The sequence below is a fragment of the Bos javanicus genome, chromosome X (assembly GCF_032452875.1).
Source record: "Bos javanicus breed banteng chromosome X, ARS-OSU_banteng_1.0, whole genome shotgun sequence".
NCBI classification, from domain to species: Eukaryota; Metazoa; Chordata; class Mammalia; order Artiodactyla; family Bovidae; genus Bos; species Bos javanicus.
In genome coordinates this window covers 141024512-141048277 of record NC_083897.1, presented here as the reverse complement: position 1 = coordinate 141048277, position 23766 = coordinate 141024512, and the positions used below count along the sequence as shown (strand labels likewise).

The following is a 23766-nucleotide window of genomic DNA, read 5'->3' as shown; positions in this document are numbered from 1 at the left end:
ATCACTGGGTCATGTTCCACTCTTTGAAACTCCAAGGACTATAACCCACCAGCCTCCTCTGTCCATGGGATTTCCCAAGCAACAATACTGGAGTGGGTTTCCACTTTCTCCTCCAAGGACTATAACCCGCCAGGCTCCTCTGTCCATGGGATTTCCCAAGCAACAATACTGGAGTGGGTTTCCACTTTCTCCTCCAAGGAATATTCCTGAACCAGATATCAAACTTGCGTCTCGTGGGTCTGTTTGCCAACTGCACCATCCGGGAAGCCTCCTGTAAGCCATTTATGCCTCTTTCGGACTTCTCTGGTGGCCCACAGGGTAAAGAATCTGCCCGCAAATGCAGGAGACGTGGATTCGATGATCCCTGGGTAAGGAAGATCCGCCGGAGGAGGAAATGGCAATACACTCCAGTATTCTCGTCTGGGAAGCCCCATGGACAAAGGAGCCTGGCATGCTACAGTCCATGAGGTCGCAAAAAGTCGGACATGACTAAATGACTAAACGACAGTCAAAGCAGACAAATGCATTACAGTGACTTTGCAGCCATGCCAGAAACGAGAGAATGATGGACACGCTCCTGCCCTTCTGTCTTTTATATGAAACATATCGGGAATATACGACGATTTCCATATTCTTGAATTTGCCAAAGAAAACCCAATAGCTTACCTAAACAGTACTGTGGGATTAAGTTTCCCATCTTAGGATTAGATATACAGAAAATTAAATCCAACCATCTTTCCCCAGGAGAGAAGCTTTGGTGGGGAAAGTCTGTGATAATGTGGGGGGAAAAAAAATGCATTTACAGAAAACAAGAGAGAAGACAATGGATCAGATGTAACTTTGTGGAGCATCAGTGATATATTAGATTCGTCTAATTCTTTAAGTTCTCAGAGGTAGAGCTTTGCTACGGAAGCACGGCTGTTTATGAAGGTAGATCTGTCTCAAATACGAGTCTTGTCCAAGCAACTGACGTCAGTGAGAGCTGGTCTGGGGAGAAATTGTTCACTGGCTAAACCATGTTTGACTCTTTGTGACCCCATGGACTGCAGCATGACAGGCTCCCCAGCCCTTCACTATCTCCTGCAGTTCGTTCAAACCCATGTCCATGGAGTCAGTGATGCCATCCAACCATCTCATCCTCTGTCATCCCCTTCTCCTCCTGCCCTCAATCTTTCCCAGCATCAGGGTCTTATTCAGTGAGTTGGCTCCTCACATCAGGTGGCCAACGTATTGGAGTTTCAGCTTCAGCATCGGTCCTGCCAATGAATATCCAGGGTTGATTTCCTTTAGGATTGGCTGGTCTGCGGAGAAGTGGGCATTTTCAAATGCTTCCTCCCTTTCCTTGCTTCTCATGCCAGAAATACTATCCTAAAAATAGGTGTGATTAATCCCTTTGGCAAACACATCGCCACTGAATTTGGAAGCCTAATTTTGCCAAGTCTGTTGTCATTCCCGAGGCATACCACTGTTTCGGTATTCAAGAAGAAAATCCAGAGTGTTCCCTTGCATAGGATGTGACGAATACAGTAGATTCCAGCAATCACACTCCTGAGTAATTACCCAAAGGAGCTGGAAACTTGTAGCCACACAAAACTCCACACGCTGGTGTTTATAGTATCTCTAGCGATCGAGGTCCAAACTTGAAAGAAACCGAGATATTCCCCGGCAGTTGGAAGGATAAATAAACTACAGTCGATCCAGATAACGGGAGAGTACTCAATGATAAGGCAGAACTGAGCTACTGGGCCATAAAAAAGATACGGATGAACCTTCAATGCATGGATTTCACTCCGTGAAACAAGCTGATCTGAAAAGGCTACAGAATGTGTGATTTCAGGTCGGTGACGTTCTGGTAAAGGCAGCGTTGTAGAGACAGTAAAAGCATCAGTGGGTGCCAGGACTGGGGTGGTGAGAAGGGTGATATACAGAAGCGTTAGGACATTGAAAATACTCTTTACGACACTCTAACAATGGATCCATGTCGTTCCACGCTTGTCCACACCCATGGGATGTAGAAGACCCAGAGTGAACTCTAATGCAAAGGCTGGCCTTTGGATGCTGACAATGTGGCAATGTAGGTTATTCCTTAGTTAAATAGATATGTATATACAGGCACCCCACTCTGGGGGTGGAAGTGAGAGGTGTTCATAATAGTGGGGTTGGAACATGAACACGGGCAGGGAGGGAATGGAAACTGTCTGTACCTCTCTCTCACCTTTGCTGTAAATCTAAAACAGCTCTGAAAAAGAAATGTGAGTTTAATCACATCATGGCAAACAGAAGGGGAAAAAGTGGAGGCAGTGACGGATTTTATTTTCTTGGCCTCCAAAATCACTGCAGACAGTGAAGGCAGCCATAAAATAAATAAGCACGTGCTCCTTGGAAAGAAACATATGACAGACCTGGACAGCTTATTAAAAAGCAGAGACATCACTTTGCCGACAACTTCCGTCTAGTCAAAGCTATGGTTTTTCCAGTAGTCATGTATGGATGTGAGAGCTAGACCATAAAGAAGGCTGAGCGCCAAAGAACTGATGCTTTCAAACTCTGGTGCTGGAGAAGACTCTTGAGAGTCAGGAAATCAGTCCATCCTAAAGGAAATGAGCCCTGAATATTCACTGGAAGGACTGATGCTGAAGCTGAAACTCCAATCCTTTGGCCACCTGATGTGAAGAGCTGACTCATTTGAAAAGACCCTGAAGCTGGGAAAGATTGAAGGCGGGAGGAGAAGGGGACAACAGAGGATGAGATGGTTGGATGGCATCACCAACTCGATGGACACGAACGTATGCAAGCTCCAGGAGACAGTGGAGGACAGGGAAGGCTGGCATGCTGCAATCCACGGACATGACTTTGAGCAAGCTCTGGGAGGTGGTGATGGACAGGGAGGTCTGGCGTGCTGCAGTCCATGGGGCCCCTAAGAGTCAGACATGACTGAGTGAGTATGACAAATTCAGAAAATGGTCATATAATTGCAAAAAATATTTTTTTAAAATAAACTACTTTGTCCCCATGAAATCACTGTTTGAGAGGCATCGAGTGAGTACCAACAGAGTTCCAGATGGAATGCCAGGCTCTCTCTCTTACCCCACACATGGCGATGAGAGCAACTGTTCTCTACCTGCTTTACAGAGAAGAAGGTGGATGCTCTAAGGAACTTGAAACCTGTCTAAGGAAGCAGAGGTGATATCACAAGTCACACTATGTTTCTTTTCTTTCCAAATTCTGTGCTCTTAACCACTAGGATACAAAGTCTCTTCAGTGTTATAATAGTCTACCTAGCAGAGCTGAAATGTTGAAACAATAAAACCACGACATGTTTCTTGAGCTTTAAATTTCCTGATGCCCTTGCTGCTGCTGCTGCTAAGTCCCTTCAGTCGTGTCTGACTCTGTGCGACCCCATAGACAGCAGCCCACCAGGCTCCCCCATCCCTGGGATTCTCCAGGCAAGAACACTGGAGTGGGTTGCCATTTCCTTCTCCAATACATGAAAGTGAAAAGTGGAAGTGAAGTCATGCTGGTGCTCTTTACTTACGTCTTAAGTTCAAGATATCAGGCAGCACTAATATAAAGCATTAATATAAAGTGGTTGCCTTTAAATCCGTCTCTCAAGAGTTTGAGTTCTTAAACCCATCGCCAGCATGGAATGTTTTCAATGAAGCTTTGATCTTGAAAACCTAAGGCAGTACAGAGGAAGGTGCCATTCGTTTTGTGGAAAGATGTTTTGCGAGTCTTTGTAAGTCGTAAGTAAGCCCACTTATGATGCCGTGATAGAAATGTTTGCAAAAACAGAAGGAGTGGATTCCTGATGCCCTACATATCCCAAGTCTGGATCATCATCAGAGATCTTTTTGGTGGTGATTAATGTAAATCTGCTACATCACCTATACAGAAAAGAGTCACATTTGTAGGTGTGTGTGTGTGTGTGTGTGTGTGTGTGTACACGCATGTGTGCATGCTGAAATAGCTGACTAACTGAAATACCAGAGACGAACTAAAATCCAGGAGATGTGGATGTGAGAGTTGGGCCATAAAGAAAGCTGAGCACAGAAGAATTGATGTTTTTGAACTGTGGTGTTAGAGAAGACTCCTGAGAGTCCCTCAGACTGCAAGGAGATCCAACCAGTCCATCCTGAAGGAAATCAGTCCTGAATATTCACTGGAAGGACTGATGCTGAAGCCAAAGCTCCAATCCTTTGGCCACCTGATGCAAAGAGCTGACTCATTGGAAAAGACCCTGATGCTGGGAAGGATTGAGGGTGGGAGGAGAAGGGGACGACAGAGGATGAGATGGTTGGATGGCATCACCGACTAGATGGACATGAGTTTGAGCAAATTCCGGGAGATGGTGATGGACAAGGAAGCCTGGCGTGCTGCAGTCCATGGGGTCGCAAAGAGTCGGGCATGACTGAGCGACTGAACAGCAATGACAAGAATGGCCAAATGCTAAATTCCATGGGACTGGCAAAGATAGAATATCACCTTGACCTTCTGGAGTTCTGAGCTAACAAAACTCCCCTGTGCTAATAACTAAAAAAAAAAAAAAAAAATCAAACCACTGATTATAGCGTGGCAAAGAAGAAAAGGCAGGCTTTGTTCACCAAGGTTCTAAAACCGTCACACAGCCAAGGGTAAAAGCAGCAGGCTTCAGGTCATGTTATCTTAGCAACAGCATCATCCGGACATGCGGGAAAAGAGTATGCCTGATGTCAACCACCTCCTGTGAGTGTCCATGACTCTGCAGTTATCTTTTAAAACACAGTAGGAGGACTTCCCTGGTGGTCCAGCGGTTAAGAATCCGCCTGCCAGTGCCAGGGACACGGGTGCCATCTCTGGTCCAAGAAGAGCCCACAAGCCACGCAGCGATTAAGCCCCTGCATTACGACTACTGAGCCTGTGTTAAGCCCAGGAGATGCTACTCCTCAGCTCCGAGCCATAATTACCGAAGCAAGAGAAGCCACCCCGATGAGAAGCCCACGCTTCGCAAGTCAAGAGCAGCCCCTGATCACCGCAATTAGAGAAAAGCCTGTGAACAGCAACAAGGACCCAGTGCAGCCAAAAACAGATTCATATTAAAAAAAATTGTTAGATAACAGGTGACGGTAGGCTAAAATTGAGAGAAGAGCCATTTGCGTAAATCTTAGGGCACTCCTCTACAAGGAGAGAAAGCCCCTGGTCTCCACGAGGGGCACCGTGGTCTGATTACTGGGTGTGAGCATGCTGACCTGGACGCCCCAAGGTGATCACGGCTGGGTTCACAGCATATTACAACACGGTCGGTCACCGATGGCAGATTTAGCCGGCGTGACCTCTGGGCCCTTGAAGACTCAACTGTCCAACAGTTTGAGGGAGCAAGTGATTGTCTCTCGCGATCAAAAAGCAATTATAAGACCCACAGAGGCCAGCAAAGTTCGGGTTCAAAGAAGGTAAAGCAAGAGATGGCTTGTTGCTCCCTTGCAAGGCTGGGATGTGCACGCCCTCTGAACCTTATCCGCCTTCCCAAAGACACTTCCTTATTTCTCTCTGTCACCTAAGAGTTGAGCTTCCCAGGTGGCACTAGGAGTAAAAGAACCTGCCTGCCAATGCAGGAGACCCAAGTTTGATCCCTGGGTCGGGAAGATCCCCTGGAGGAGGGCATGGCAACCCAGTCCAGTACTCTTACCGGCAGAACCCCATGGACAGAGGAGCCTTGGAAGCTACAGTCCGTGGGGTTGCACAGAGTCAAACACTCTGAAGCGACTTAGCACACACATTCCTAATGACTAAAGTGCTGAAGACAGCTACCATCACACAGGAAATGACAAGCTACTAGCAACACTAAAAGCCCTTCCTGTTTTAAGCAAAGTTAGCTCCTTTTGTCTTACAAAATTAAATGTGTAGCTTTAGAGAGTACATCCCCTTTAGAAATTAAAACAAGAGCCCCTGGACAGAACAAAACAACTCATTTCCACAACAGAGAGAGCCTTCAACTCAACCTTCCTCGGTAAAACTCCACCAGAGCACAAATCAAGAGGAACCGGTTCCTCCTATTGTGCCTGTTGGTTACAATTAACACCGGGTATGTTTCTCTCCTGTTTATAAATATAGAAAGTAGCAACCGTACTGGGTTTAAAAAAGAGAAAAAATAAATCTTTGGCTAGGCCATTTCTCAGGGGAAAAAAAAAATATATATATATATATATGAGATCAGAGTGGCAATAACTCCAGTTAAGCAATTCTCCACATGACCTTGAGAAGGTCTAAATCACTGACAGCATTTTTTTTTTTAACGTTCACTTTCATCTCTCAGTGTTATTTTGAAAACATTACTCTTTAGTAGCTACCCTGGAGCAGAGTCCTATCCCCCCCCAAAACAAGGTTATCAGTTCATTTCCACGGGCCCGGCCAACATTTTTCTTTTAAGTGAAGGCTGAGCACCTCTTGGAGGAAAACAATATTGCATCAGAAGACAGCAATATTTAGCCTGTCTCTTCAGAGACAGAGACAAATGTTCTGTGTGCTCAGAAGGGAGCTTTATTTTCACCTGCATCCGTATATCAAGAGGTCTCGGCGACATTAGTGTTGACCAAGTAGAAGGGAGTCCGCTCAGGTCATCGGGGACATTGGCCGCCTTCTGCCAACTCTGTACAGATGGAATAAATTCTAGCAGGTGGCACAGGGAACTGCCAAGGGATTCCTGACTTCTTCAGTCGTCCATTCTGAGTTTGTCACTGTTTTCAGTCGACTCTTTTTTGACCCTATGGGCTGTAGCCTGCCAGGCTCCATGGGATGCTCCAGGCAAGAATACTGGAGTGGGCTGCCACTTCCTCCTCTAGGGGATCTTCCCGACCCACGGATGGAACCCGTAGGTCCTGTGTCTCCTGAACTGGCAGGTGGGTTCATTAGCACTCACACCACCAAGGAAGCCCCATTATCATTTACATAGAGGTTCCCTCTTAGCTCGGTCAGTAGAGAATGGCTTACAACGTGGGAGACCTGGGTTCGATTCCTGGGTCGGGAAGATCCCCTGGAGAAGGAAATGACAACCCAGTCCAGTACTCTTGCCTGGAGAATCCCATGGACAGAGGAGCCTGGCGGGGCTACAGTCCACGCCGTCGCAAGACCTCGACACGACTTAGCGACTAAATCACCACCAAACATACACATACTATGCAAATTAACACGAGCAAGCAAAGCTAAGAGAGACTGACAGTAGAGTCTTGAGATAGACCTGTAAATCTGGGGTCCGGAATCTGTGGGATCTAATGTCTCACGATCTGTGCTGGAGCTGATGTAATAATAATAGAAATAAAGACCACAATAAATGCAACATCCTCGAATCATCGCATTACCATCCCCCACCCCTGGTCTGTGGGAAAACTGTCTTCCATGAAATCAGAGGTCGGTACCAAAACGTTGGGGACCACTGCGATAAACACAGCCTTCACTGCTACTAATACATACTTTTATTACAACAGTATTATAATCTATTATAATTATATTACAAGCTTATAATATAGCATATAAGCTTATCATAATGTATTATACTGTCTTCAATAAATAGGTTTTAACTGTGCATGAGCACTGTCTCAGATGGTTATAGTAACACAAAATATTTCCGATACTCGAATGTTTAGTCTGGGAGAGAAGTGAGACATTCCAGTAAACATGCAGCGCTCCAGTTAGCCTGAGATGCTGTTAGATAAGGGATTTTACAGGGGGAGGAAGCTTTCCCAGAGAAGTGATGTGTGGGTGGGAATGGAGTCAGAAGGCTGAACGGAATTTTTTCCTAGCTCCCAAGAAAGGTCAGCTAAGGGAGGAAAGTGAAAAGTGTTAGTCACTCTGTCATGTCCAACGCTATGCAATGCCATAGACGATAGACATCACTTTGCTGACAAAGCTCCATCTACAGGAAGCTATGATTTTTCCAGTAGTCATGTATGGATGTGAGAGTTGGACCATTAAGAAAGCTGAGCACCGAAAACTTGATGCTTTCAAATTGTGGTGCTGGAGAAGACTCTTGCGAGTCCCCTGAACTGCAAGAAGATTGAACCACTCAAGCCTAAAGGAGATCAACCCTGAGCATTCATTGGAAGGACTGATGCTGAAGCTGAAACTCCAATACTTTGGCCACCTGATGCGAAGAGCTGACTCATTGGAAAAGACCCTGATGCTGGGAAAGATTCAGGGAAGGAGGAGAAGGGGATGACAGAGGATGAGATGGTTGGAAGGCATCACCAACTCAATGGACATGAGTTTGAGCAAACTCTGGGAGAGGGTGATGGACAGGGAAGCCTGGTGTGCTGCAGTCCATGGCGTCGCAAAGAGTCGAAGAGAAGGAAGGGGTGGGAGCAGGTGGAACGGAAGTGAAGAGGATGCTAAGAAGGAAGGGGAAAAGAAAAAGGAATAAGAATTTTGTAAAAGAGATGGAGGAGGAGACTTCTTTGTGTGTCCAAGGATTAGGACCCCAGGCTTCCACTGCAGCGGGCAGAGGTTCCATCCCTAGTTGGGGACCTAAGAACCCACATGTCAGGAGGTGCGGCCAAAATAAGAGAGAGAGACAGACAGACGGAAGAGAGACCATGCCATGGAAGGAGATGGGTGTGGCAGAGGACACTGAAGGTGAGAGTTGAGACTCATCTCCTGACACTCACAGGATTGCAGCCTTCAACCTGTAGTAGGTTCAATGATTCCAGTTCAGTTCAGTTCAGTTCAGTCGATCAGTCGTGTCTGACTCTTTGCAACCCCAGGAACCACAGCGTGCCAGGCTTCCCTGTCCATCACCAACTCCTGGAGTCCACCCAAACCCATGTCCATTGAGTCGGTGATGCCATCCAACCATCTCATCCTCTGTCGTCCCCTTCTCCTCCTGCCCTCAATCTTTCACAGCATCAGGGTATTTCCCAATGAGTCAGCTCTTCGCAACAGGTGGCCAAAGGATTGGAGTTTCGGCTTTAGCATCAGTCCTTCCAATGAACACCCAGGACTGACCTCCTTTAGGATGGACTGGTTGGATCTCCTTGCAGTACTTGGGACTCTCAAGAGTCTGCAACTAATGCTTTTGAATGACTCCACCCCCAGCCAGACATACACATGCATACCACAAAGCCATCCACTTCTGTATTTCCAGAATTCCTGAGAACACACAGCTTTCCCTGGCAGATAACTTAATGTGGACGCTGAACACGTGATCAAACCAAGGGTCCTGGGATGGGGAGATGTCCCTGGTTCATCCGGGTGAGGCCAGAGGAATTACAAGGTCCTTAAAAGGAAGAGGGGGCCTCCTTCACAAGGTGGCTCAGCGAGGAAAGATCAGCCTGCCAACACGGGGGGTGGAGGTTCGATCCCTGGGTCGGGACGATCCCCCTGGAGGAGGGCATGGCAACCCGCTCCAGTCTTTTTGCCTGGAGCATCCCCACGGACAGAGGAGCCTGGCGGGCTACAGTCCTTGGGGTGGCAAAAGATTGGGACAGGACTGAGTGACTAAGAAACAAATGAAACAAGAAGGCGGTGGTCAGAGTGAGAGAAGGTGATGTGACAGATGAAGCAGACAGAGGAGGTGATGGGACAAGGGAGCAGGAATCAAGGAGGGGCAGAACCGGGAGAAGGCACGACAGTGGATCCTCCCCTCCCCTAGACCTTCCAGAAGGAACTGACCCTGCTGAGCCTGGCTTCTGCCCCAGACATGGGAGCTCCAGCACTGAGCTCGTCCGTGCGTCCTGTTCACACCAGTAACTTTGTGATGCTCTGTTCAGCAGTAGGAGGAAATGAACACGCTGCAAAAGCAGTGGGAAGTGACGCAAAGGCATTTCCATGACCCCTTTCTTCAAGAGGGCTTCCCTGGTGGCTCAGCTGGTAAAGAATCTGCCTGCAATGCAGGAGACCCGGGTTCAATTCCTGGGTCAGGATGATCCCCTGGAGAAGGGATAGGCTACCCACTCTGGTATTCTTAGGCTTCCCTGGTGGCTAAGCTGGTAAAGAATCCGCCTGCAATGCAGGAGACCCAGGTTCGATCCCTGGGTTTTGGGAAGATCCCCTGGAGAAAGGAAAGACGACCCACTCCAGTATCCTGGCCTGGAGAATTCCATGGGCTGTATAGTCTGCGGGGTCGCAAACAGTCAGACACGACTGAGCAACTTTCAGTTTCTTTTCTTCAAGAAGACTGGCTGAGAACAGGGAACTCTGCTCAATGTCGTGTGGCAGCCTGGATGGGAGGGGAGTTTTGGGGAGAATGGATCCATGTACATGCGTGGTTGAGTGCCTTTATGGTATGCCTGAAACTCCCACAACATTGTTAATCAGCTACAGCCCAATACAAAATAAAAAGTTAAAAGAGGAAAAGAAGACTGGCTGAGAAAAATACAGCAGACTTAATGGTGGGGCTTCAAGAGGGTGCCTTTCAGATTGCAATGACTGACATAGCATCTCCCAACAGAACGGCCTGACAGAGAAATGGATCGGAAAGCTTCTCAACCAGCAGCGGGCAGAAAACACTGGTGAGAAAGGGACACCTTCAGAGCTCCAGAGGGTTCTCTCCAAGCCCTGAGATGTCACACACGATGACACTTCTTTCCAAAGCCGTTTAGCCATTTAGGGACTTCCCTGTGGTCCGGTGAGTAAAAGTCTCCCCCCAATGCAGGGGACGTGGGTTTGACCTCTAGTCTCAGAACTAGCTCCCATAAGCCTCAATTAAGGGTTTGCATGCTGAAGCCAGGCTTCAGCAATATGTGAACCGTGAACTTCCAGATGTTCAAGCTGGTTTAAGAAAAGGCAGAGGAACCAGAGACCAAATGGCCAACATCCACTGGATCATCGAAAAAGCAACAGAGTTCCAGAAAAACACCTACTTCTGCTTTATTGACTATGCCAAAGCTTTTGACTGTGTGGATCACAATAAACTGTGGAAAATTCTGAAAGAGATGGGAATACCAGACCACCTGACCTGCCTCTTGAGAAACCTATATACAGGTCAGGAAGCAACAGTTAGAACTGCACATGGAACAACAGACTGGTTCCAAATAGGAAAAGGAATAGTCAAGGCTATATATTGTCACCCTGTTTATTTAACTTACATGCAGAGTACATCATGAGAGATGCTGGGCTGGAAGAAGCACAAGATGGAACCAAGATTGCCAGGAGAAATATCAATAACCTCAGATATGCAAATGATACCACCCTTATGGCAGAAAGTGAAGAGGAACCAAAAAGCCTCTTGATGAAAGTGAAAGTGGAGAGTGAAAAAGTTGGCTTAAAGCTCAACTTCAGAAAACAAAGATCATGGCATCTGGTCCCATCACTTCATGGGAAATAGATGGGAAACAGTGGAAACAGTGGAAACAGTGTCAGACTTTATTTTTGTGGGCTCCAAAATCACTGCAGATGGTGATTGCAGCCATGAAATTAAAAGACACTTACTCCTTGGAAGGAAAGTTATGACCAACCTAGATAGCATATTCAAAAGCAGAGACATTACTTTGCCAACAAAGGTTCGTCTAGTCAAGGCTATAGTTTTTCCAGTGGTCATGTAGGGATGTGAGAGTTGGACAGTAAAGAAAGCTGAGCACCAAAGAATTGATGCTTTTGAACCGTGGTGTTGGAGAAGACTCTTGAGAGTCCCTTGGACTGCAGGGAGATCCAACCAGTCCATTCTGAAGGAGGTCAGCCCTGGGGTTTCTTTAGGAATGATTCTAAAGCTGAAACGCCAGTACTTTGGCCATCTCATGCGAAGAGTTGACTCACTGGAAAAGACTCTGATGCTGGGAGGGATTGGGAGCAAGAGGAGAAGGGGAAGACAGAGGATGAGATGGCTGGATGGCATCACTGACTCAATGGACATGAGTCTCAGTGAACTCCGGGAGTTTGGCGTGCTGCGACTTATGGTGTTGCAAAGAGTCGGACACAACTGAGCGACTGATCTGATCTGAATTGATGCTGCAACTAAAAAATGTGAATGCCTTAACTAAGACCCAGCACAGCCAAAATAAAGAATTAACCTAAACATTTTTTTAAATGGTTTTCACGGCACATCATTTTCAGAGATCTCTTCTAAGACTTAACCACAGAAAACCTAATGATTTGAAAATACTTGAGAAGATTAAACTACTGGCCTTGTAAAATTCTTCAACTCTGATCTGACGTTTCCAACCATAAAATAACAAATGACCAACCAGGATTCCACATTCAGCCTCAGTTCCCCTCATCCATCGATTTTTGAGGAAGTTCGTGGTTTCAACATTTAAAAAAGTAAACCTACAATGTCAAGATAATGCAGTTAGCTGAGATGTTTAATTAACAATGGGTTATAAAAGACTCAAGGGACTTTCCTGGTGGCTCAGTGTTAAAGAATCCATCTGCAATGCAACAGACTTCAGAGACGTGGGTTGGATCCCTGGGTTGACAGATCCCCCAGAGAAGGGAAGGGCAACCCACTCTAGTATTTTTGTCTGGGAAATCCCATGGACAGAGAGGCCTGGTGGGCTACAGTCCATGGGGGTCAGAAAGAGTCGGACACGCCTGAGCGACAAAACACCAACAAAAAATAAAAGACCCCATGCAAATAACAGCAACCCAAGAGAGCAAAGGAACACCTGTTAGGAAACTGAAACTCCGTAGCTGACACAGGCTCCTTTTTCAAGTTACCCTTCGTGATGCATCTGCAACTTTGGGAAGGTGAGAAATTAATGAGGACACAGACCCAGCGCGGACAGCGCTTCATTCATCTGACGCCACCTGCTTCTCCCCTTGCCAGGTTTTATTTGTTAACCTTCTTCCCAGAACAGCCTAATTTGAACAAGCCAATCAATTACCATTAAAAGGACAAGAGAAAGACTCAACATGCCCCCCCCAAGGAAGCCTTAAATTTTCTAAGTAATTGAGAAGAAAACACAGCAGCTGAAATCTTAGTCCATTTAGAAGACTTAATTACAGATAAGTCAATGCTAAATAATTTATAGTCTCCCGTGCATATGAACCAGACCAGAACAAATAGCGAGGGAAATAAAAATTCTCGAGAATCGAGGCTCCATTGTGGTGGTGGCGGTTTAGTCGTTCAGTCGTGTCTGACTCTTTGTGACCCCATGGACTGTAGCCCACCAGACTCCTCTGTCCATGGGGATTCTCCAGGCAAGAATACTGGAGAGTGGGCTGCCATTCCATTCTCCAGGGGATCTTCCGGACCCAGGGATCTAACCCGACTCTCCTGCATAGGCAGGCAGATTCTTTATCCACTGAGCTACCAAAGGGGTCCCATCCCTGGGGTCAAAAGAAGAAGTTTGGTCTCCTGAAACACAGCATACATGGGCTGGAATGACTTTGTTTTCTCCGTCTGATATTAAAGGTTCGAAGAAGGATTATCTGCACAACGGGCAGGAGTCTCGTCCACTCAGACGCTGGGCAGAAAAGCTTCACGCACAGGACGGGACCGTTTATACCTGGATAAAACTGCATCCGCCAGGCTGATTCTTTCGCTTGTCAGCAGACGGCACAGGAAGGAGGTCAAAGGACCAGTGCAGTGTCCTTGACTTGCTCCCTTGAGCGTCTCAGCCCGGACTAGACCTTAGAGCTACTGGTTTCCAGAAAGCACGTGTCCCTGTGAGACCAGGAGTCAAGCTTGTTGACCTGCATTCACCGGTCATTTACTGAGAACCTTCTGTGTGGCCTTGTGGTATGATGGGAACACAGAAGACTCAATCTTCCTGACTTAAATCACCAGGACTTGGCAGGTGGTCCAGTGGTTAAGAATCCACCTGCCAATGCAGGGGAAATGGGTTTGATCCCTCGTCTGGGGAGATTCCCCCAGGCCACGGGGCAGCTAACCCCATGTGCTGTTAACTACTGAGCCCATGAGTCACAACTACAGAAGCCAGTTCACCTTAGAGAACGTGCTCTGCAAGAAGAGCGGTCACCGCAATGAACAGCCCATGGACCTCAACCAGAGAGTAACCTCTGCTCGACACAGCTCGTGAAAAAGCCACACAAAGCAATGAAGACCCAGGACAGTCAAAAAAAAAATTCCAGCTGCATGCCAAGAAGGATCCAGGAAGGTTCAGGTCCCGTTCGCTAACGGTGTTCATGAGGTTATGTTTCGTGATACCTCCCTGAGGATCGAACTGTTCCATTCCCCATGACCCCACGTCAAGACACTTCAGTAAACATTGAGGAACACAGTGGAAAATCTTATTTTAGCAGTCACCACGGAAAGGGAAGGAGGCAGGGCACGTTAGAGGCATATGTTGAGATTCCATGAGTCAGTTCAGTTCAGTCGCTCAGTCGTGTCCGACTCTTTGTGACCCCAAGGACTGCAGCACGCCAGACCTCCCTGTCCATCATCAACTCCTGGAGTTCACCCAAACCCACGTCCATTGAGTTGATGATGCCATCCGACCATCTCATCCTCTGTCGTCCCCTTCTCCTCCCACCTTCAATCTCTCCCAGCATCAGGGTGTTTTCCAATGAGTCAACTCTTCATATGATGTGGCCAAAGGATTGGAGTTTCAGCTTCAACATCAGTCCTTCCAATGAATATTCAGGACTGATTTCCCTTAGGATGGACTGGTTGGATGCCCTTGCTGTTATACATATTCATCGATACGCAATATTTATTTTTCTCTTTCTAAGTTGCTCTGCATGACAGGCTCTAGGTTCATTTGTATCATTACAAGTGAGTCAAATCCACTCTTTGTTATGGCTATGTAATATTCCACTGTATATATCTACCACAGCTTCCTTATCCATTTGTGTCTTGATGGATATGTAGGTGGCTCCCATGTCCTGGCTGCAAACACTGGGGTGCTTTGTGTCTTTCTGAGTCACAGTATGGATTAAGCTATTTGCAGGGCGGGAATTGAGATACAGATGTAGAGAAGAGACTTGTGGACACACAGGTGAAAGGAAAGGGCGGGATGAATGGAGAGAGTAGCTCTGACATGTATACACAGTGAAGTGAAGTACAAGCCGCTCAGTCGCGTCCGACTCTTTGCCACCCTGTGGACTATACAGTCCATGGGATTCTCCAGGCCAGAATACTGCAGTGGGTAGCCTTTCCCTTCTCCAGGGGATCTTCCCAACCCAGGGATCGAAAACCCAGGTATCCCACATTGCAGGTGGATTCTTTACCAGCTGAGCCACCAGGGAAGCTCAAGAATCCTGGAGTGGGCAGCGTATCCCTTCTCTAGGGGATCTTCCCAACCCAGGAATCGAACCGGGGTCTCCTGCATTGCAGGCAGATTCTTTACCAACTGAGCTAGTGAAACACCTAGCTAGTGCGAAGTTGGCATATAGCAGAGGGTGTTCAGCTCGGGGCTCTGTGATGACCTAGAGGGGTGGGAGGGAGGCTCACAAAAGAGGCAATATATGTACACACATAACTGAGTCATATAGGCATCTGAATGAAGAGTTCCAAAGAACACCAAGGAGAGATTAGAAAGCCTTCCTCAGCGATCAATGCAAAGAAATAAAGGAAAACAACAGAATGGGAAAGAGTAGACAAGAGATCTCTTCAAGAAAATTAGAGATACCAAGGGAACATTTCATGCAAAGATGGGCCCGATAAAGGACAGAAATGGTATGGACCTAACAGAAGCAGAAGATATCAAGAAGAGGTGGCAAGAATACACAGAAGAACTGTACAAAAAAGATCTCCATGACCCAGATAATCACGATGGTGTGATCACTGACCTAGAGCCAGACATCCTGGAATGTGAAGTCAAGTGGGCCCTAGAAAGCATCACTACGAACAAAGCTAGTGGAGGTGATGGAATTCCAGTTGAGCTATTCCAAATCCTGAAAGATGATGCTGTGAAAGTGCTGCACTCAATATGCCAGCAAATTTGGAAAACTCAGCAGTGGCCACAGGCCTGGAAAAGGTCAGTTTTCATTCCAATCCCAAAGAAAGGCAATGCCAAAGAATGCTCAAACTACCCCACAATTGCACTCATCTCACACGCTAGTAAAGTGATGCTCGAAATTCTCCAAGCCAGGCTTCAGCAATACGTGAACCATGAACTTCCAGGTGTTCAAGCTTGTTTTAGAAAAGTCAGAGGAACCAGGGATCAAATTGCCAACATGTGCTGGATCATGGAAAAAGCAAGAGAGTTCCAGAAAAACATCTATTTCTGCTTTATTGACTATGCCAACGCCTTTGACTGTGTGGATCACAACAAACTGTGGAAACTTCTGAAAGAGATGGGAATACCAGACCACCTGATCTGCCTCTTGAGAACCTGTATGCAGGTCAGGAAGCAACAGTTAGAACTGGACATGGAACAACAGACTGGTTCCAAAGAGGAAAAGGAATATTCAAGGCTATATATTGTCACCCTGCTTATTTAACTTCTGTGCAGAATACACCATGAGAAATGCTGGGCTGGAAGAAGCACAAGATGGAACCAAGATTGCCAGGAGAAATATCAATAACCTCAGATATGCAGATGACACCACCCTTATGGCAGAAAGTGTAGAGGAACTCAAAAGCCTCTTGATGAAAGTGAAAGTGGAGAGTGAAAAAGTTGGCTTAAAGCTCAACATTCAGAAAACGAAGATCATGGCATCCGGTCCTATCACTTCATGGGAAATAGATGGGGAAACAGTGGAAACAGTGTCAGACTTTATTTTTCTGGGCTCCAAAATCACTGCAGATGGTGACTGCAGCCATGAAATTAAAAGACGCTTACTCCTTGGAAGGAAAGTTATGACCAACCTAGATAGCATATTCAAAAGCAGAGACATTACTTTGCCAACAAAGATCCATTTAGTCAAGGCTGTGGTTTTTCCAGTGGTCATGTATGGATGTGAGAGTTGGACTGTGAAGAAAGCTGAGCGCTGAAGAATTGATGCTTTTGAAGTGTGGTGTTGGAGAAGAGTCTTGAGAGTCCCTTGGACTGCAAGGAGATCCAACCAGTCCATTCTGAAGGAGATCAGCCCTGGGATTTCTTTGGAAGGAATGATGCTAAAGCTGAAACGCCAGTACTTTGGCCATCTCTTGCAAAGAGTTGACTCATTGGAAAAGACTCTGATGCTGGGAGGGATTGGGGGCAGGAGGAGAAGGAGACGACAGAGGATGAGATGGCTGGATGGCATCACTGACTCGATGGACGTGAGTCTGAGTGAACTCCGGGAGTTGGTGATGGACAGGGAGGCCTGGCGTGCTGCGATTCATGGGGTTGCAAAGAGTCGGACACGACTGAGCAACTGAACTGAACTGAGTCACACTCTTGCACAGCAAAAAACACAACTTTGTAAAGCATCTTGACTCCAATTTAAAAAAAATGAGAAAAAGGCATATGTTTATGCAAAAGATCCCAAATCACGTACAACCAAAATATATTTTCTTAATATTTACTGCAGGTCCCCAGCACGCCAAGGCGTGACGTCCGACAACCCGCCAGAGAAAAGAGAAAACAAGTGCGTTCCATCCTAATGTTCATTACCCTCTTCCTGGAAGCCTGCTGAGTCACAATCACCTGGCTGCCTCAGACAGGCACAAATGGGATCTGCGAACTGCTTGGTTTAAACCCTATAAATGCCCTTCGTTAAAACATTCAGGGGAGCAGAAACCAAAAGTCTTAATGATTGAAGGCGCTTCTTCAAGCAGTCCTTTCCTCTCGATTCTGATCGTGACGGACAGGGGACGACAGCTGCTGGGGGTCACCCGCCCTCATCAGAGCGGCTGAATCACACACGCTTTTCTGTGGATGGCCGTGGATTCTCTCCCTGGGGCAGGTCACTTTCAGACATGAAACTCCAGGGAGCTCCCAGACGTTCCTGAGCAAACTCCAGGAGCTGGTAACGGACACGGAAGCCTGGCATGCTGCTGTCCATAGGGTCGCAGAGTCAGACACGACTGGGCAACTCAACAACCACCACCCAGGCCTCACGCTTGCATGCATCCCAAATTTCAGCTGACAAACAGCTGCTATACGGTTAAGAGACTGTAGTGGGTGCATTCACAAAATTCCTAATTATGAAAGCATACACCTATAGTATCCATAATTTGTTATATATTAATGTGCACACAAGCTCAGTCACGTCTCTTTGCAACTGCATAGACTATAGTCCTCCTCCAGAAGAATCTTCCTGACCCAAGGATCGAACCTGAGTCTCGAAGGTCACCTGCCCTGGCACGTGGGTTCTTTACCACTAGCACCGCCTGGGAAAGCCCTTCACTGCTGCACTTTCCATGATGTTCCTTTTTGGGTTTCATGGTCTGAAATGAAAGTCGCTCAGTCGTGTCCGAATCTTTGCAACCCTTCTCCCGGCCAGAATACAGGAGTGGGTAGCCTTTCCCTTCTCCTCCAGGGGATCTTCCCAACCCAGGTCTCCCGCACTGCAGGCCGATTCTTTACCAGCTGAGCCACACGGGAAGCCCATATTCAGAGCTGTGCGGTTTAGAGCTCAAACTCCAGACCTAGTAACCACCGCCTCACCTGGTTCCTAAACCAGGACGGCCTGCTTCACTGCACTGAATGCTCCTTGCAGGGCGGCTGCTGAAATGATGACAAGCAGAACTGCATAGGGTTGTTCTAAAGGTTGGTGTTATGAGAAGGAAGACACGTATCGGGCTGGACAAGGAGTTCCTTGGGGTGTCAGACTTTTCGGCTGACCCGATACTTGTGCAACCTCACGCCTTGGTCACATATATCTGATGTTCCTCCAAAAAGAAAATGACAATACAAAAAAAAAAAAAAAGTTTCAGAATTCACAAGAGAAACAAATTTGATTAATGTGCTGTTATTGATTGGTGAGCCGTATATCCTGATGAGAAATGTGTGTGCACACAACTCCTTTGATAAAATAGGTACGTCTACTCAAGATAAAAAGAGCGAACTGGGGTTCATGTGTTTCCTCATCTGCTATCTTTCACATTTCCATGTTAACCGCATAAACAGGGGTGGCATTCTGCTGCTGCTGCTGCTGCTGCTAAGTCGCTTCAGTCGTGTCCGACTCTGTGCGACCCCATAGACGGCAGCCCACCAGGCTCCACAGTCCCTCAGATTCTCCAGGCAAGAACACTGGAGTGGGTTGCCATTTCCTTCTCCAATGCATGAAAGGGAAAAGTGGAAGTGAAGTCGCTCAGTCGTGTCCGACTCTTTACGACCCCATGGACTGCATCCTACCTATTCATTACAAATTAGTTTTTCGGGGAAGCCAAAAAAGAAAGCGACCTAGCATTTGCTTATGGCAGGATATAGGAACGGGAGTTTGCAAATCTAGTTTGTTGAAAGCAAGAGTCCAGTGAAGGACATGACCTTGACAATCACCTAAAATCCCGGAAAACCACTGAGGTTTATTAGAGTGAAGACTGGAAAATTAAGTGGTTAAATGGGAAACAGACAGTTAAAAGCCAGAGTTGGACACGACTTACTGACTGAACAAAGAGCAGCAATAATCACATATATATCAGCAGGGCTTGAATGGACAGCTGAGTCATGGAAAACCTCAACTATTTACTTGAAATACATTAAGACATGCTCTTTTTAGTATACTGACATACTTTTAAGGGCTTCCACAGTGGCTCAGATGGTAAAGAATCCGCCTGTGACACGGGAGACCTGGGCTCAATCCCTGGGTGGGGAAGATCCCCTGGAGGAGGGCATGGCAACCCACTCCAGTATTCTTGCCTGGAGAATCCCCATGGACAGAGGAGCCTGGAGGGCTACAGTCCACGGGGTTGCAAAGTGTTGGACCCAACTCTGGACAAAGTATGCATGCATTCATTTTAAATTTTAAGCATGGGGGGAGGGGGGTAAGTGTGTCAGTTTTGACTTGTAAAGTACCTTCACTACTGCGAGCTCACAACCATCAAAATATTCTCTCCATTTCCCCTTCTTTGCGCTGTGCTCTATTTCTGATAAAGAAAAGGATTCCGGGGCCTCAGTGGGCCCCCACCCTGCATTAAAAGTACATCTGGTATTTAGTATTCCACTCCCCAGGGCTGCAGGCAAAAATGATACAAAGATACATTGAGGCCATTCAAAGATCTCAGTAGCTTGAGATGCTCCCTGCAGGATAAAGTGGGATGAGGGTCCATTTTGGAAGAAATATACACAAGCTGAGTCAGAGGATTGACCCTGCTGTCTCATTAATGAGATAGACTCTGCACTGGGGCTATTTGCAGAAACAAATGATTATTACGAAATCCTAAATTCACAAGGCATGCCCCTTGTACACGCCAAAGGAGGCTGAAATCGCTGCTCTGCACTGTGCTGAATTTGAAATGGATTTTTTTTCTTTCTGTTTTTAAAGAAAACCACGGTCCCCACCAAAGTAATTTCAAAGCACTGCTAGATGTGAATTAACCAGGCAGTAAATGCTTCAGGAAAATAAACCAGCGGAGATCAATCTTTACTTTTTTCATACTTACCATTACATCGTCCTTCTAAGAAGATGCTTTTAAAAATGCCTCCATGAAAATCTACTTGATTGCTTTTCCATCTCAGCACATTTCTCCCCTGTTGCCATAAAACAGAGACACAGAGAAAGAGAAAAATCCACTCAGTAAAAGAGATGCTATCATTGTGTCAAAATCAACGTGACATTTCTTCTAAGCCTTCTTCTCTGTGATTAGAAAAACCAGGGGGGGGGGGGGGGTAGAGACATCAAGTAATTCCGAACCGATTTCCTAAATTCAAGCAACCAATCAAGAAAGGACGCCAAAACAGTGATTACCGCAAACTGTAGTTTTCTGTCTGACCACACGAGTCCACGGGCGATTTGAGAATTCAGAATAAACTGAGACCATTGGAAGTCAGCAATGTATCAATACTTACCACTTACACTCCTCCGGCCGCCATTAAATTTTCATTGAAAATGAACGATCAGTTTAGTTCATGTCTATGTTTGATCTAGTTTATTTAAGTTAAGGATTTAAACTCTTTGCCTGGGCTTCCCTGGTGGCTCAGGAGTAAAGAATCCGGCTGCAATGCAGGAGACTAGGGTTTGATCCCTGGGTTGGGAAGACCCCCCTGGAAGAGGAAATAGCAACCCACTCCAGTATTCTTGTCTGGGAAATCCCATGGCCAGAGGAGCCTGGTGGGCTACCGTCCATGGGGTCTCAAAGAGTCAGACACGACTGAGGCAACTCAGCTCCTTGCACAATTTGATTTGTGGAAGCCCAACCCACTCCAGCGTTCTTGCCTGGAGAATCGCAGGGACGGCAGAGCCTGGCGGGCTGCCGTCTATGGGGTCACACAGAGTCGGACACGACTGAGGCGACTCAGCAGCAGTAGCAGCAGCACATTAGGCATCATTTAGTTGAGAGACTATTTCTCAACCTGCAGAGATTTTTTTTTTCTCCAGCAGCAGTATGTCAGACGGGCAAGATTCAAGCGGTCCATGTGTCTTGACTCTCCTATGGCAAAACCAGGCCCTGTTTGGTCAGGAACCATCTTCGGACCATTTGGTACTTTACTTGTCAGCTCAGGCTGGAGTCTTCTCTTTACAGGATGACTCTCAACAATCCCACTTCTAACTGAGGATCACCCCAAAGCAAGTGACCCCCCCACCACCCGTGAGATATATGGACAGACTACCCACTTGTCATTGAGTCATCACTTTACTTCTGCAAGAAGACAGCAAGTAGGAAGAGAGGATAAACCTTTCAACCCTCAGTTTAATGCACTTCAACCCTAGAGGACATAGGTACTGATGTTTGACTTTCAAAGTCAATGACTCAGCCCATTCTTCGGTTGTAGGAAGGGAGGTTCATGGTCATTTTTTTTTTTTTTTTTGATCACTGGTAACACGTTGCCACCATTAGTTACTATGTCATAAATATCGCCAGGGCAAATATATTTGTGAAAATGAATTTGTATGAAACAAAACAATCTTAGTTGCACTCATTATTCTTGACCCTTCTATAGCCATGCGGGACAGTTACCATCACATTGATTTTAAATACTTTTAGGAAAAATGATATTCAGATGTTAGGTCTCACAACTCACCAGTTGCAAGACAGAGTTTGGACCCATGTCTACCTTGAGTTCAGAGAACACATCCTTTGCCCAGAATCAAGCTGTGTCTTTGTCCAAACATAATAGGAATTGTTAGAGCAGGTAACGTGTCTATGGTGGGTCAATGTTAAACGTGTATGGTGTGTGTGTGTGTGTGTGTGCGTGTTCAGTCGTGTCAGACTCTTTGTGACCCCATGGACTGTAGCCCACCAGGCTCCCCTGCCCATGGGGATTCTCCGGGCAAGAATACTGGAGCGAGTTGCCATTTCCTCCTCCAGGGGATCTTCCCGACCCAGGGATCGAACCGGAGTCTCCTGCATCTCCCGTGCTGGCAGGAGAATTCTTTACCACTGAGTCACCTAGGAAGCCCATATATATATGGTGGGTCAACCTTAAACATACTGCTTTACGCATGGACTCTTTCATTTTTGGCTTTTCGGATCTTATTTCCCTGACCAAGGATGGAACCCGGGGTCCCGGTGATGAAAGCACCAAGTTCTAAGCACTGGACCACTAGAGAATGCCCATTCGGACTCTTTTCATCCTCTCAATGAGTGCAAAAGACAGCATTATCTCCTTTAATTGGAAAAAAAAAAAAAACACGAAGGAGGTATTAGGGAACTCACCCAAGATCACCGCGCTATTAATGGCGGTGTAGGGCTCAAAGTGGGCAGTCAGACTATCAAGACACATTCTATCAGGTGGAGCAATAAAACCTTCTTTCTGTCTCCCTCTCAGTCCCCAGACTGTGAGAATCTCAGCCTGACACGGTTTCCATCAAAGGTTACTTTGTATCAGGACCAAAGAGCCTCAGTGCCCCAGTGATGCGGATGGGAATAGCAAGCATCCATGGACCAGGAGCTATTATAACATAGCAGGATTACATGTCACAACTTACAAACCGGCTCTGTTTCTCTTTCCCTTGATCAGAGGTCCTGCCTTGGTTCACACCCACAGCTCAGTGTCCATTTCACAAGTTTTGTGTGTGTGTGTCAGCAAAGAACTACCAAAATGATAAATCACTTATTGGGCGGGGGGAAAGAAAAGTATCGATGGGTCTATTACATTTGTGCTGGAGGACATATTACAGATGTCTTGAAAACAGATAAATATAACAACAAACTGCTGATTCATTAAAAATTAGTAAGAAATTACATTTTATTATGCAGTTTCACAGTATAGGACATAAAGTTATAAGCTACCATATAGATACCACCTGTAAAAAAACTTACACTATAATTATTACGTTATTGACTCATCGGTGACAGTTTCTTTCAAAAACTGAACTTCCTTGATGGTCCAGTGGTTAAGAATCCACCTGCCAATGCTGGAGACGTGGGTTCCATCCCTGATTGGGGAACTTGGATGCCACATGCTCGGGGCAGCCAAGCCTGTGTACCAGAACTAGTAAGCCCGTGTACCACAATTACTAAGCCCGTGTACCACAGTTACCAAGCTTGCATTCCGCAATGAAGAACAAATGCAGATTCAAAAAAAAAATCCCTTGAGATGACTGATATTGAGTTCTCAAGTTTCACCAGTATTGATGAGCTACTCATATATTAGCAAATCCTAGCATGAACATCTTATGTCACGTTGCTGGCGTCTTAGGATGCAGCAAACACATAAGTCAAAGTATACAGACCTCTAGCAGAATATTCGATGCAGAAGCTAAGAACGGTCTACTCCACTCTATGACAACGATTCAAGGAAGCTTCTCCAAATAATGTCATCTCTACGACCGAAGACCTGGGGTTTCCTAGAGGTGTTCACAGCCATTCCAAATGGCCCTGGGCAGCAGGTCCAGCAGATACCTAGAACATAAGGTAACAGGGACATA

General features: G+C 46.4%; 1 protein-coding gene across 2 annotated transcripts in view; it reads right to left on the bottom strand.

Moving 5' to 3' along the window:
* Window positions 1–23766, bottom strand: part of NLGN4X (neuroligin 4 X-linked) — a 388593-nt gene that overhangs the window by 324325 nt on the left and 40502 nt on the right. For both annotated transcript variants that reach the window (XM_061408220.1, XM_061408219.1), the window contains exons 2-3: window positions 23572–23740; window positions 20339–20426 (exon numbers count right to left, since the gene is read on the bottom strand). The gene's annotated coding sequence lies outside the window, so the exon portion shown is untranslated. The remainder of the gene's footprint in view (window positions 1–20338; window positions 20427–23571; window positions 23741–23766) is intronic.